This window comes from Dinoponera quadriceps, unplaced genomic scaffold, assembly GCF_001313825.1.
Source record: "Dinoponera quadriceps isolate SergipeBrazil2010 unplaced genomic scaffold, ASM131382v1 scaffold2551, whole genome shotgun sequence".
NCBI classification, from domain to species: Eukaryota; Metazoa; Arthropoda; class Insecta; order Hymenoptera; family Formicidae; genus Dinoponera; species Dinoponera quadriceps.
The window spans coordinates 58313-74122 of record NW_014556585.1 but is presented as its reverse complement, the minus strand read 5'-3'; the positions used below and the strand labels follow the sequence as shown (position 1 = coordinate 74122).

Here is a 15810-nt window from a genome sequence, read left to right as displayed (position 1 = left end):
TGTTTTCGACGCGCGGCGCGTCGCGGAGCGTCGTCGCGCTGCAGGGCGCGCGCGAGATCCACGCCGACGCCCGGCGTCGCGACGCCACTCTCGCACGCAACGCCGTCGCCGGCCGTCGTCGTCGTCACCGTCTCCACCCGTCTCCTTTCCCTATCTGCCGAGCGTTCCGCGCGGATTTCTCACGCCGCCGGGGTAAGTTCTGCTCTTGTGTGCACGCGTGACTGTGTGCGTGTGTGTGTGTATGTACGTGTGGAAGAAAGGAAAAAGAGAAATCGCGAAATCACGACGCCGCTCAAATATTCGCGTGAGTCTCTCTCTCTCTCTCTCTCTCTCTCTCGGCATCGCTCCTCCATCTTTCCGCGCGTGCGACTCGATTCCTTTGTCTTTTCCCTGCCACCACCACCCTTTTGTCGGGCCGACAGCGTCTGGAACACCTTAGCCTCCTCGATTCGTTCGTGTCTGATATTGGGACGGTACCGATCGACGTCATGACTTTGGACTCGCGAGTCCTTGTTGTGTCCGACAGAACTTCATCCGGTTGTTCTCGGACGTCTGGAGCTGTCCGAAATCGCGAGATCACTCGTCTCGGGTTATCAAATCGTGAGAGATCAACCGCCTGCCATTATCTTGGCGATTAAGATTCTCACGCGAGGCGAGCTCTCATCAATAATGAGCTTTGTTACTTACTTACGGCCGGACGGCTTTTAATTTGTCGGGATCGCTGGATCGTCCCTCTCGCGACCTCGCCGACCCGTACCGTGTTTCGAGCGCAAGGCGGACGAGAACCGTTTGACGCGGATGAACGTCGAGTTTGACGTCCCGACGCCGCTTTCACGCGTAACGTCCGTCACGACCGTCCGTAATCCACCTTCCGATTTATCTGCCTTCGGCAACCCGTCCGATTTCATACGTGTTTATTTTTTTATCTCCGAGTCCGTCCGTGCGTCACACGCAGTTGCGCTGCGCGGCGCGGAGCGCTGGTACACGGCACTTTGCGTTCCACCCTCTTCTCTCGCACCCCTTTCCTCGAATCTGCCCGTCTTTATTTGATTTTCCGCGGTTTTTTCTGTACGTGCGCACACATAAACGCGCGCGCGCCCGCGGGTTGACATAAGAGAGAAGAGCGCGGGGCGGGCTTGCCAGTGAAAGAAACCGCTCTAATGAGAGATAATGGCGGCCGCGAGTAAAAACCGGCGTTTGCTCTTTCTTTGAGAATTACCGGGAGCGCTTTAAAGCGATTACTTCGCATACAAAGCAACTCGCACGAAACGCCGTATTACGCGGAATTAGAGCGGACGCGTTTCCGCCGACGTGTATCGCGCGGACACCGGAGTCGCAGACTGGCGCGCATCTCGCATTAATTCTCACGACACACTGATAATTGTAGTTTAATTTCTCACCCTCTACCGCGTAGCCGTTACGTCGGGTTTGAACATTCCGAAATAAAAGCGAGGCTGCAAAGATCCGAGGCGTTGTAACTAACTAAAAGAAACTTTCTTCGGAGGGTGGAAACACTTTCAAAAACGTTAGAACGACGGGGTAAAAATGCGCCCCTTAATTAAATTCGGTCTCTCGATCGACCTTCTATGTGATATTGAAAAGTCTCTTTATGGAATTCGTGATTCGCCCCGTTGACAAAAGAGGATCAGCACGAGTACCGGATAATCGAGAGAGAAAGATAGATGGAGGGGGGAAAAGAGAGAGAGAGAGAGACCAACCCTTTCGCTTAAAATAAATACCGTAAGAGAGTCGAGATTCCTTTGCCCGGCCGGATGGAACAGGTGGGTCCAATTAGGCGCCAATTACCTGCGTATCTAACTCTTCCTCGCCGCGCGCGCGGCAATCGGCGCGATTAACGACACGATGACAGGGGCGAGGGAGGCGGGGAAGGAAATAGCGCAGCAAAAAATGCAACGCCGGTACAAATGCGTGTCACCGAGAAAGTTTCGCGGATCCGGCGCCGACGCGCAAATTATTTCGATCATTCGTCGCGGCATGTAAAAAGCCCGCGCGTGTCGCTCGCGAAAAACTCGTCGACTACCAATTATTTTTATATTCGCAAAGCGCGCGCACACGCACACACACACCGGCCGCTTTTTCGTATACCAATCATAACTTCACGTTGACGGCATTACGCGACGAGAAATTGATTTTACAATACGATTTATCCCGCATTGTTCCCTGCCATTAGTAATGTGCGGGTGGAAATAAAAAACTGTATCGGTCTGATAGAAAGGTCGATAAAGGGGTTACGGATTATCTGCGATAAAACGTGTAACAGAAAAAAAGCGGAAAAATAGAAAAACAAAAACGTCGGCGGATTCTATCAACTTAATGTTAACGTTTTTGACATCCAGTATCATACATTCAAGTGGTATATTCAAATGCTGTAAAAAAACATTCTGTGTTCTACCGGATCTTTTGTCCCGAAAAAAAAAGCGAATATTTGATAAGTATTATCGAATAGGTGGATCTACCAGATCACAAATGTGTTTACGTAATTTCATTGCGCGCAGCCACTTACGTGGTGGATGAATAAGAAATAGAGGAAAATCATTCAAGTGCTATTTAAAAACCTAGAGCGACCTTGCACAATCGATACTAAACGCACGTATCCAAACGAGTTTGCAATTAATCGGCCAAGCATGAGTAATCAGAGGCGAAGAAAGGTGCAAGATTCGCTGAGTGCGTTGATACGCGCGTGGGAGTCTCGCTGCCGATCCGCTGGGCTCCGAAGCTTTCGCTACGGTCCGTAGCTAACAAAAACGCAACGGGACAGTCGATTTAAAGGAAAATTATTAACACTTTGCGGTCCGCGCTTTGTATGGAAGTTGTCGCGCTACCTGACTTAAGCAAACCGAACCTATAATCCATGTTTAGCCGCACCTTTTCGCTCGTAAATAAACACCGGCATAAAAGGATTTATTAAAATTACAGCAATTTGACTTTTATTATCGTAAAGTTCATATTTTCCCCTCATTAATAAACATAATAAATTTCTTTTGCTTTTATTTGTTTTTATTTCAACTTTTTTCGTTTTTATTTGTTTTTCGGATAGTCAACAATATTAGTTTTCTCCTTATTGGAAAAAGTCGTCAAGCGTCGGCGTATTGATAAATTAATTTACCTAAAGGAGAGAACCGTCCGATGTAAAATCATGCTTGCAATTTTTTAATAACGTGCTTAGAATTGGCTGTGAGAAATTTTGTATATCGTCTGAAGATGTAATAATTTCATCGTCTGATGAAATTCTCCATCGGATATAATTCTATTATTTAATATTTCTGCACTTCCGTTCATTACTATTTCAACTTTCAATTCGTCACTTTCTAATGCTCGACTGCGGTTTTTCATTATGTTTACAATGTTTCATAACGTTGCTAGCACGTTGCTAAGCATATTCCACTTTTATTTTAATCTACATATTTATCTTCAACCTTGTAGGTATGTGTATATCATTAATAGTAACGTTCTATCGCGACGTCACTATTGGTCGATTCTTTCTAGTTGAACTTGCTGCATTAATTCAAGATATTTACACATATTGAAACGGGAAATTCTCGTACATAAACTTCATATATATATACTTCATATGTATACTTTAACGTCTATGTAGAGCTTTTTTAGTGTAGCTGGCTCAGCTAAAACGAACAGACTATATATATCGGCGGACTCAACGTTGAAATTCGAGCGAAGATACTATATCGTCGGCGGACCGTTTCATCGGTAAAGACACGCCAATATTATATCGTTGGCGGGCCGCAGAGTGTTAAATAAGAATGCAAATTCTTAGAATATCGGACGGATATGATTGAGACGGATTTTTGTCAGATTAACGCGGCAGGGTATTGGATTACTAGACTTTGAAGAAAAGATAGAATAGAAAGATAGAAAATTCTAAGTCTTTCGCCGAACGAAATCCCCTATTTACTTGCCGGTCAATCTTTCCCATCCGTGCGAAAAACACACCTTCAGCTAAAGATTTTTCGGGTACCGTAAGTCGAGCTTTACGTCTTAGCTTCGTTTATTCGCTATACGGGAAAAAATCATTATCAATTCAAAACTCATATCATCACATATAAGCAAAAATATATAATCTGAAGATAAAATTTGCTCTTATACATGAAGAAATAATCTATATAGTCTCACTGAAAATATAATCATGTTATTCAGGAATAATTTTCGTGTATCGAGAGTAAAAAATACTCAGTAGAAAGAACCATATCTTTAAACTAAGAATTTCAGTTTGAAGATATCGTTCTTTCTAATAAGTGTTTTTTTCCTCTCAATTCATATAAATCATTCTTGAATAACAAGAATATTATATTTTTACAATGCATATTTGTGTGTGTGGAATTCTTTAATATATAGAATTTCTTCATGTATGAGCAAGTTTTATCTTTATATAAAATTACACATTCTTGTTTATATACGAAGTTACGAATATTGAATTGATATTAATCTTTTTTATGTGCAAATTAGCTACGTCTTGTTCACCTGTATCGATATTCCACTTTTAAGTTCATTGTACTTGAAAATTGGACTCGTCACATATGCACAAACCCAAACACACACACACACATACACATATACACGCATACGAGATAAATAAATCTTGCTTCAACGGAGAGCGATTTTCCGGGGCGCCTTCGCGCGAGGCGCCTCGCGTATATCTTGCGATTCGACTCACCGAGACTCAGGAAGCGATACCGATCGCGACGAATGCAGGGAGTAGACGGCAGCCGTCAGGATAATAACGTCTTTATGCGCCGCCACTAATATTCCCCGCAGCTAGAGTATATAGGTAGCGTTCACTTGATAGCCGTGAAACACGCGGCAGCGAGTCGCTGTCAAAGTTCGTGTCTCTTTCGACACGGCCCTCGTGTACCTTTCGGCTTTAGCCGCCGCGTACAATTGGATTTATCAAGTCGCAGTCGAAACGCGCGACGAGTCCCGCTCGTTCGCGCCGCGTTTGTCTACAACACGCAATGTTGATATTCCAGATGATCGCTGACACGGAACTAATTTAATTTGTACACACAGCCGCCCTCCTCTTATTGCCACTATTGTTCACATATATTAATAAATATATCGCTCAAAAAGAATTTGTTCAAGAGCGCTTGTAAGGTAAAAGTACCAACACCCGGATATGCGCCTAAACCTGGACATTTTTATTGTTTTGGTTTTAACTACATGGAAGCAAGAATTATCTGTCCACATAATATAACTGAAATTTAAGTTACCAGATCTAGTTTTTAATTGTGGGAGCTAAAAATAGACGCAGGGATAAAGAAAACTCGCTAAATTGTCGAAATTTCAGTTGTACTATATGGATCGCTCATTTTTAGCTGTGGGTGCTAATTTTTTTTCTGTGCACGAATGTATAAATTTCCGACCACTAATATATATATAGCAAAACGGAGTAACGGCGGTCACCCAAGTGAAAACTTTCGTAAAACTAGTAAAAAAACGTCAGATTCAGGATTAGCTTAATGCGATGAATATCTATACGTATCGATACTTTTACCTTACTAAGTTCCCCTTGTCTCGTTTATACCTTGTAACGCCGATATCGCTAGATCTTCTTCGCACATTGTCAATTTTCTGGGGTATCGCCCGCCGAACTTGTATTTCGAACTTCACGCACATCCGCCTATTGTTGCGCGCCGCATATCGCGCAAAAACGACTAGCGCGCTTAGCGGTATTTTTAATCGAACCGATTTCCGTGCTCGCAACGGTGTTATTCGAACGTTTAACACGAACAGAATACTATCGAGGCCGCATTGTTGGCAGCATTTTCATCCGAGGCATTTACAATTCCTCTTTATTGCCTTTCGGCTTATCCGGATTGCGCCTCGCGCATTTACGAGTTGTATTTCATCCTGATAATCGCCATTAAGTTAACGAACTGCAATACGGGCATTTGAACGCGTGGAACACGCGGATTAACGTACATTAATAAAATTATCCGTGTGAACAATGGATTATGCGCTCGCGGGGCTTTAAATGTCTCGTTCCGCGACAAAAAGAGACTGGCGCAACGTGATTACCGGAACAAAAAAAAATATATATAACTCGGGACAAAGATACGCCGCGGAGAATAATAATTACAATTTGCGAATAATCGATTTAGCCGCGTACGTATAATAACAACAGCGGCGGTAACAATCGAGCGATTTACTATAAACGCGATTGTATTCGTCGTTTCAAAAAAAAAAAACCAGAGGGAGAATGAGTGAAAGAGAGAGAGAGAGAGAGAGACAGAGAGAGAGAAAGCGCGGAAAAAGGGCGAGAGAAGAGAAGGAAGAATGTGATACCGCGAATGATATTGCTCCCGGCATCGAATTATACATCGTCGCGGCGATTTATTGTGCGAAACGAGCAACATACGGGGAATATTCGGGCTACCCGTCGCACGAAGCGACGGTCCGAAGCGGATGTTGGGCGAGAACGAGCGCAAACGGCGCTTCGATCTCGCGGTCTCTTTAAAGGGCCGACTTTGCCGACACAACTATGTTACCCTCCTCGCGAAACTTTCGGCCTCGTCGTATCGGATTACTCCCTCGCGCGCCCTTTCCGCGAGCTGCGTTCCGCTACGTAGAAGTCTCGAGAGAGAGAGAGAGAGAGAAAGAGAGGGAGCCCTCTTCTTCGGTATCCCCGGTTATAAACGACGTTAGGTGAATTTTATTATTCTCTGATTTCAGGCTTCGGCGCCCGGCGACGAAGGACGACGCGGGCGCGGCAAGTGTATATCTCTCTCTCCTCTTTGCGGCGTACGGGACGCCCGACATCGCGGTGTAATCAGACACCGGCACCGGGGCAAGGATGGCGGGCGGTCGGGGCGGCTAGGGGGGCAGCAGGCGGAGAGACGTAAACGTAATTGGAAACATCCGAGAGGGAGATTTGCCACGCTTCTGATGCGCGCCGCGCGGCTCGCCTGCTCCCATTCTCCTCCCTTCCGGGCACTTCGACGCGTCGCGTCTCCGTTTTTCCTCACTCGCGGATCTATCGACTCTCCCTCGCGCATAGGGATGACGCGATGGTCCACCACCGTCGAATCCACCCATTGGTCCCGAGATAAAACGAGATACCCACGGGATCAGGGACGCGCGGAGGAGCACAAAGTGTCGATATTTTGTATCGATACGAATCGAAGTATACGTAATACCGATACACCGATATATTGTACAAAATATATGAATTATAGACGTTAGGATTAGCCAAATTTGCAGATGATGATCGCGAAAAATGTATTGTAATGCATATTAAATTATATTATGTATGAAATTGCGATAAATTTTTGGCGATCGTCACCTGCAAATTTAGCTTCTGACGTCTATAGTTCATATATTTGATTTGATTGTAATCCGAAGAGTCACGGTTTGTACAACCGATATTAGAAATGTATCGATGTTAGAGAGCATCGTTACTTTTCGAGACGTCTTTTAGATATTATTTTGCTTGTTAATGATAACATTCTAAATTTTATATATTATCGGAGAGAAGTCGGAGAGAGCGACCGTCCGAATCGAAATTTTAAATTTTATATTAGACTCGTATTCCTCACGTACATTACAACGATGTTAGCGCGCTAACAAGTCAAGAGTTATGAGCATTCTCATGTATTATTACGTATAATATTATGTATAATATTCACGATGATAATAATGTTCTGATAGGAAAAATCGATAATTACGCATGTTTATAGCAAAATCCCTTTTCAAAATTATTAATAAGTTGACTTGTTAGCGCGCTATCGTTGTAAGTGCATTCAGAATACGAGCCTAAATTTTCCCCTAAAGGGGAAGAAACGGAAATAAGTTCCTATTTGTAGTATCCAAGGAGCACGTTAAATGCTTCTCTAATGCTACAAATGGAAGTTGAGACCTCTAAAGTCTAAATTTCAGTTCTACATTAAGTCCTCAAATGGGGAAAACGGCAATAACTTTCCCATTTGTAGCATCAAAGCAGTACAATAGAAGAACTTTGAGGACTTAACGTGGAACTAAATTAGATTTAACCCGCAATTTAATCGCAATATCCCGCAAATTTCGCTCGAATTCCTCCTTGTCAATATTTTTTCTCTGTTTTCTTTGCTCTTCCCTACTTTTTTACGTGACTTTAATGCCTGGCCTATCAGCCAAGTGCTAATGAGAGAAAAATTCTTTCAAGAAGCAGAAGAAAATAATTAGAAAATTAGTATTTGTGAAATACATTGCGACCGTTCATTGGTGAAAAATATTTTAACGGAAGATTAAAGTAACTAAAATTTCGACTCAGGCACGCTGTTATTTTTCGACAAATCTCCTGAGAAAGCGCATATGAATTATATCCATTTCACGTGGTAACGTTGCATGTCGCTTGATTCGTGTCTGTTCACTTCAATAATCCCTTAATCAATAAAAAGGCCGTCTTAATGCCTACACAAAAAAGAAATTAGTTTTAAATTAAGAATAGATATTCTCATATATAAGCAAGGATATTATAATCTTCGTAGAAGATTTTTTAGTTTGATTGAATTTGTATTGATGCAAGTATTACTTGAACTCGATTCAAGATTAAAAACCCTCCAAGAAGATTATAATGTTCTTGTTTATATTTGGGAATATCTATTCTCGATTTAAAACTGTTTCTTTTCTGTGTGAGGACAATATTTGAATCTTGAAATAAGAATATATTTATGAGCATTATACAATAACGGAACACAGATAAATTATGTTTTGGTTCGCATTGAATCAATTGATATCTAAGTCTTTAACCGATACGTTACGATATTGAAATTGAAAATATCGATGCGACATATCGGATATCAAGTGACCTGTGTCAATAATTCAATGTATCGGTACGAATCGAAACATCCTTACATGGAGAAACTCTCACGGCTGATGGACCGTGACACGACGCGAACATTTCGTTTCGTATTGTCGCCGATCGAAAGGTTACGATTGCGGTCGATGCTGAGAGAGTGAAAAACGCGGCGAAAACGGTGTCTTACGCTCACGCAATTTTCCAGCTATTAATAACGTATTTTTTATTCGTGTGCAGCCTCAAAGATATTATATTTACGCGACAGCCTCAGGAACGCGTTCGCGGGAGAAAGGCGCTTTCTTTGTGACGACGTTTTGCCATTACGTACGTGCGGCTTTGTTGGTAGCGAGACGAGGGCTGCGCGCGAGCGCACGATCGCGTGCTCCACGCATGATTAAGCAGAGCCGGCGATAATGCACTGCGTGCGGCTCTTGGGCGTAAAGAAGGTGTAAATACCTCCCGATGATTCCTCGTAGGATCGAAGCGGGATCGCGCAAAGGGAGCCGACACGGAGGCGGCTCCTTTCTCGTCGATAATTTCAATGGAGAGTTTTTCTCATAGAGCCAGTCGTTCCCCCTCTCTCCCTTTCTCTCTCTCTCTCTCTCTCTTTCTCCTTCTCGTTCCCCTTCGCGCGCCGGTATATACGCGTGTATACACGGAGGACGGTAAAAAAGAGGAGATCTCAAAAGGTACGCGGAGCACCGCCTCTGATGAATGCCGCAACCAGTTGGCCACCATGTTTTCCCTCCGCCAGTTGTGTGTACGCCCTACTCTCCGAAACATCCCCTGCACGTCCCTCCGGTGTGCCGACTTTCCAACCCCTCGCAAAACCGCGATTGAACCCTTGTACATCCAGTGCGTACACTACGTACTGCGGCGGGCAGGCGATTTTACGTGCGCTTTGTGAGAGCGGCGAAACGCGTCTAACTTTTACAGTTGTCGGGCGGAAACCGCTGCTGAGAGACGCGCGCGCGACAAAATTGGATCGCCCTCCGATGATTTCAAAGGGAGGCGCGTCGCGAGAGAGAGAATATCTCTGTAACTTTCGAGACTCCCGTTCGGAAATCTTCCAGTGAAGGGCGAAAATTGAAAATTCGCCCGGGAAAGAACAGGAGGCGAAGATCGAGCGATTCTCGCGTCGAGAGGGAATATCGATATTCCTCGGGCAAACGCGCTCCGAGTCTTCCCGCTGAGGAAACCGCTCCTGGGTCTTATTGGTTCGTAATACGCGGCGGATCGCACACTCGGCGTCGAGGGGACGCGGCGGGTGTCGAAGACGGCAAGGGCGTGAAGGAGGAGGAAGATGAAGATGAAGAAAGAGAGGAGGGGAAAAAAAAGTGGAAACGCAGGAGCAGACACGGAGGAGGAGCGAGGGGGAAGAGAAAGCAAGCCGGCCGATAAACAAACTGCGCCGAGGATCGCGGCTCTTTAATCTTCCTTTGGAGGCATCGGCCGCTCTTTGCGGCATTCAATGAAAAGGGAGCAGGCCGGCGGGAGGGGGAGAGATAAGTCCCCCCCTCCCCTCCCTGTCCCCGGTGCACTCGACCCCGCGACTCATTATGGCAACATGCGGTAAGTATGCTCGCGCTTAAGTCTCCTCGGCGCGTACCCTTCGCTCGCTGTCCCGAACGGCGTCTCTCCGTATTAGTTACACGCGTACACACGTACGCGCACGGGATGGTGCGCGTCGTAAAAAGGACGAGGAGGAGAGAAGAAAAAAAACGGCGGTCGAGGGCCCGAAACACGGTCGGAGGCACCGCATTACGACACTGTCCGGGGAGGGTCGGGGAGGCAGGGCGGAGAAAGAGGAGAGCATCCCTTATTTCGCGGCGGCTCGTTGCACGGCTCGGCGCATCCGAATAGTCCCTCACTCCCTTGATCCGGGGGTTCCAGGTGGCTCCTCGCCCCCTTTCCGCCCGCCTGGACCTACTCTCGAAAATTAGGCATCGCGGATCACCGAGCCGATGGTATACGGCGTTTTACAGCTGCGGCGCGCTCTGGAAAACGGCCGAAGAGCCGGGATCCCGCGCGTGTCTTCACCTTTGTCCCCCTCCTCTCTCTCTCTTTCTCTATCTATCTATCTATCTATCTATATATCTCCTTCTCTCTATCGTCTGCCGGTCGCGAAATTTTCTCGGCCGTCCTTCTCACGACGGATGATCACGTCGATCCGACCTCGATTCGTACTCGAGTAGCGCTGACTTTTCGTGAAGCAAGACTCGAAGGAGTTAGCAACATCTCTAACGCGTTACTTACTGTAGTTTGTGCGGACGCTCGTGGAGCGGACAAATATTGAAAAAGACTCGTCATTACGGAACACGGGGCGCAGTTCGAGCGAAACGAACCGTTCAAAGTCGGGGCCACCTGCCGAGTTCGCAAAAACGGAAAACGTAAACACGAGGGAGTCGTATTTCCCCAAACTTGCTTGGCCGCTCTCGCGCGGTAGAAATATGTACATCGACATTGGCGCAGATTCGGACCTCTTGAGAAAACTTCCGTCCGAGGTCGAGGCAGTAAGCCGTAACTCGGGACCCGCCGTAAATCCGAGACGTCCGAATATAATCGAGTCGCTTCCGCGAGTCCCGCCGCTCGACTCTCAGCCGGCGACGAACGGATGATTTCCGACGAACGAGTCAACGAACCCGGCGAACAAACCGAGAGAGCCTGCGAATCGGAAGGATCGCGCTCCTCAGCAGCGCTAAACTGCACCATGCGGGTCCCAGTTGTCTCTCCATTGTGCCAGTCGAGCGCCACATCGAGCGGGCGATGTTCGCACAGGTAGGCGCCGAAATCCTCGAGGAGCAGCCAGGTAAAGGAAGGAGGACCGACGGCGGCATCGTCGCGCCGAGACCCAACGAGAGAGATAATCCCGGTTGCTGATGGCGGTTGCCGAGGACTCACCCCGCCCTTCCTGTAGAGTGCCAACCCCCGGAGTAAGAGGCAACGATACCGTCGCGGGTCTGAAAGGCCCGAATAACGCGCTTACGCGCGATCATCCGACCGCGATCGTCGATGCCCGTGACAGATCGTCACGCCGCGAATGCGCGCGTCGTCCTCCTCTTTTTTCCTCCTCGTCGGCGAATATCGCGGCACACTAAGCCCGCGCGCTAAAAAGCGAACAGGGAGAGAGAGAGAGAAAGGGGCACTAAGACCTTTCGCGGATGGCCGGACGCACGCACCGACAATACGGTGTAGATTACTTTTCAGGACGGGCGGCGTGACGTAAACGCGCCCCGGCAATTTTTCCCCGTGCGGACAATGCACGGTGTTTGCCGACACAATTCGGCCGGATTTCGGTGTAGCCGCATAAACGCGCGTCTGCACGGAGACGTCAGCTGGATGATGCGAGGCAGCATTGAGAGGAGGAGGAAGGTGTCCATGTCCGCTTGTCCGCTTGTACACTTATCGATCGCGTTTTTGCGAAAGGTAAAGGCGAATTATACGTTGAGATAGAGGCAAGAGGGTTTCGCTCATTACTGATTAACTTTGAGAGTAAGGGCTCACCCGAATTGAAATTTTATACCTGCATTGGTTTATGTTAAGTTTGTTTAATTCTACATTAAATCTTCAAGTGGCGAACACGGAAATAATGCTCCTTTGACGCTACAAAGGGAATTTAGACATTCCGGGGGGAAATTTTAAATTCTATATTAAATCTTCAACCGGAGAAAACGGGAATAACTTTCCATTTGCGGCATCACTGGGAGCACAATAGGAAACTTTTGAAGACTTTAATGCAAAATTAAATAGATTTAATATAGAACGAAAATTTCGACCCGGATATTGTGCAAGGAACAAGGAATAAGGAGTTAATTATAGGGAATTCGGAATAGATGTTAGAGATAAGCTATAGTTTAAAACACAATAAAAGGTGTAGAAAATAAAATATAAGAACGTTTTAAAAATGAAATCATCGCTTTTATTATATATTTTTTAATGAACTATTACCGTCATCATTAAGGGGGATTCTTTGTTTGTGAAAAATTAATAAACTCAATAATTCCTTATTTCTTTTAATGTCTAAATACACCCTTACACCCGTGATCTTGACGCTAAAATAACATCATGGATCTTTCAAGCTTACATCACGAAAAAATGGTAAAAATGGTGATTTCTTGGTATTTTTTGGTCTTTTATTGAGTTGATTACTGAGTATTAAAATTATTACTGAATTATTGAGTTTATTAATTTTTCTATTATCTATTATTTCTATTATCTTTGCGAACTGGTTGCCGCCAGAAAACCAGTTATCTAATTAAATCAGATAATAGTAAAAGTCATATGCACAACTTTCTCTTTTGAATAATAAAAGAATGGGATGTGGGATATCTTGCGCAAAACGTGGAAGAGATGATAAGCGGAAGAAAACACGCAGGCTTAGTAGGCCTAACACGTTACTGTCAGCGTTAAAGCGCTCGGTCTTAGCGCTATTCTCATTTCATTTATACTTGCCGATGTCACCGTGCGATCTTTACCGAAGGATAAGTACTCAACGTATCTGGTTGTTGTAGCTATCATTTTTCTAACAACGGTTTCCCGCTATTTTTAATTTCATGGTCTCTAAGGTATGCAGTTGTCATCCGCGTGTTTCAGTTTTTTCTCGTAGTGACGCAGTCGGCGGTTGAGCCGGTTTGATAGCTGAGAAGAAGAAGACTTGTTATACTGCGAGTAATATTACCTCACGCGGCATGATATTAACGCGGACATCTCGAGAACTTGGAAAAGGGTCGAGCAGCGCGCCACGATCGAGATTGATTTGATCTGCCGCCGACAGGGTGGCAAGCGAAACGATGTGCCCTGGATATTGGGGCCTGATGAAGGCTTCTCGGATGTCATGTCGGACTCGGACAGGGAAAGAGAGAGAGAGAGAGAGAAAGAGAATGATAAAGAGGGAGAAAGAGAGGAGGGAAGAAAAGAGATAGAGAGAAAGAGGCTGATTGAAATAGAATGGGAGACTGAGCGAGAGGGCCGCATTCCTAGACAGCTTACCAAGACAGCTATCGCATCGGCCATCGCACGGTTTCTCATATCCAGAGGTGGCGGATTTGTTTCTTTCTCTTATCCGACTTTGGAGCGCGGGTCGCGGCCCGCCGATACAAAGGCACCCCGGGGACGCAACAACGGTGTCATCTCCGTCAAGTTCACCGTAATCTTAACAAAGCTACCGAATTAGACTGCGCCCCATCTGCGTGATTGCAGCTTCCTCTGTTTTGAAATTACCCATCGTGCTTCTAAGGCGTGCGATTTTATTTAAAAAATGTCAATCTAACCCGTGCAAGAAAAGGTTTATATATTATTTATGATATTGTTACGCGAGATAGACGACGGAAGGGAGGGAATTGCTCATTATCGATTATCCCTGAAAATAAGGGTTCAGACACGATGAAAGGGATAAGAAGCAAGGAATTAAATATAGAGAATTGGGAATAAGATATTAGGAATAAGCTATAGCTTAAAATCCAATAAAAGGAGTAAAGAATAAGATGTAAGAACGTTTACATATTTATTCATATTATAATATTTTTGAAAGATATATTCTTGCTTATTGTTTCATATAATTTTCGTGCTCTTTCCTTGTTTTAATCAGACGGAATACATATTCATATATTCCATCTTTCTGTTCACAGGTCTTGCTACTTCACTTTTCCTTGCGAAAACTAATCGTCGAAAACTTAATCCATTTCTACGTCGAGAATAACCCCAGCGTCGCGCGCGTTGTTACTTTTCAAGACATTTGTAGCAGCGATAATAAAGATCTCGTAATCTTCGGAAGACAACCGTTATATTTCTTCGCGATCTGCAGCATGAGAGAGGACGATCATGAGAGAATGAATCGTTGTTATCATAACCCGACGACCCGCTAAAACGATCGGCGTAACGCATCTATAAAACCCAACACTTATTCGAGTCCTTAGCGGTGGGTGAGTGAAAGCGCGGATATTTATGGAGTACTGATTACATCGTATAATAGCAAGTCGAATCACTGGGTGCGTTCCCCCAACGCATATATCCCTCTTCCATTACAGGGAGCCAGTCGAGTGTAAAGTATTATCATACAAATATAATCCTCCCTCGGCTCCGCTCCGAAGAAATAATATTTGTCCCGTTCGTCGCACGACCAATTATCTCAACTTGCGCGATATGTTGACACGCATATATGCATACATAAGGACCCACGTTTTTTTTGCTCTTTGCGTTACGTCATCGTCGATGCTTCGCGCGCGCGTGGGCAACCCCGCGTTCTTCTCTTGCACAGTAAAAGCATTTTGTACTTGTGTTAAAATAAGACCTTGTTAAAATTCTTCTGTTAAACTTTTAATATGCTCGTGTGTTAATTTAACATAATTTAACATTGTGTTTATGTTATCTTAACACTTTGCGTTGCGTCGATGTTGCCTATTCTATGTGTATATGTGTTAAAACAACACATTTTTTACTTCAGTTTCGATTAACGTATTAGTTTTGAATTAATTTTCGACATAATATTTGTGTTACTTTTCAACATATTTACCTTGTGTTAAATTAACATAAGAATTTGAGCGGACTGTTTTGGGAGCATGTGAAATTTGTCCAATCGAATACATTTTTTACTGTGTGCACTGAAAAATGAATTTGGTTGAATCTACTTAACAATAAAATAAAAGTGTTCGAATCGCTCGAATTTGAATTGAAACGAATCACTGTTGATTCGATTCACGTTTGTTCTCGAATCCAAAAGTTTCAAATTCGAATAATTTGACGTTAATCGTTAACATTCACGATATTATTCTTAATGCGCCGCAAACGACCGTCCTTTACTTATAGAAGTCTCCGTATCCTTTACTCATAGAAGGGAAAAAATGTTAACCCGACTTGCGTGTAAATAAAAATAAACGTTTCGCGGTCCGCTCGATCTCGCCGAGAAAATGACATTCTACGGTAGACCCACTTATTTCCGATATCGAAGGAAATATCTTTCCTACGCGGTGACGCGTGCGTAAAGATACACGGCAGGCAGTATA

General features: G+C 44.8%; 1 long non-coding RNA gene across 2 annotated transcripts; it reads left to right on the top strand.

The window, feature by feature from the left end:
- LOC106747901 lies at positions 1 to 14578 on the top strand. Of its 2 annotated transcripts, none has more exons than XR_001374698.1 (3): positions 1 to 192; positions 6706 to 7156; positions 14437 to 14578. It is a non-coding gene; the product is annotated as an uncharacterized LOC106747901 (long non-coding RNA). The 2 variants fall into 2 exon arrangements; XR_001374699.1 differs by having other exon boundaries at positions 5 to 192; positions 6706 to 6877.
- The last annotated feature ends 1232 nt before the right edge of the window (positions 14579 to 15810 follow it).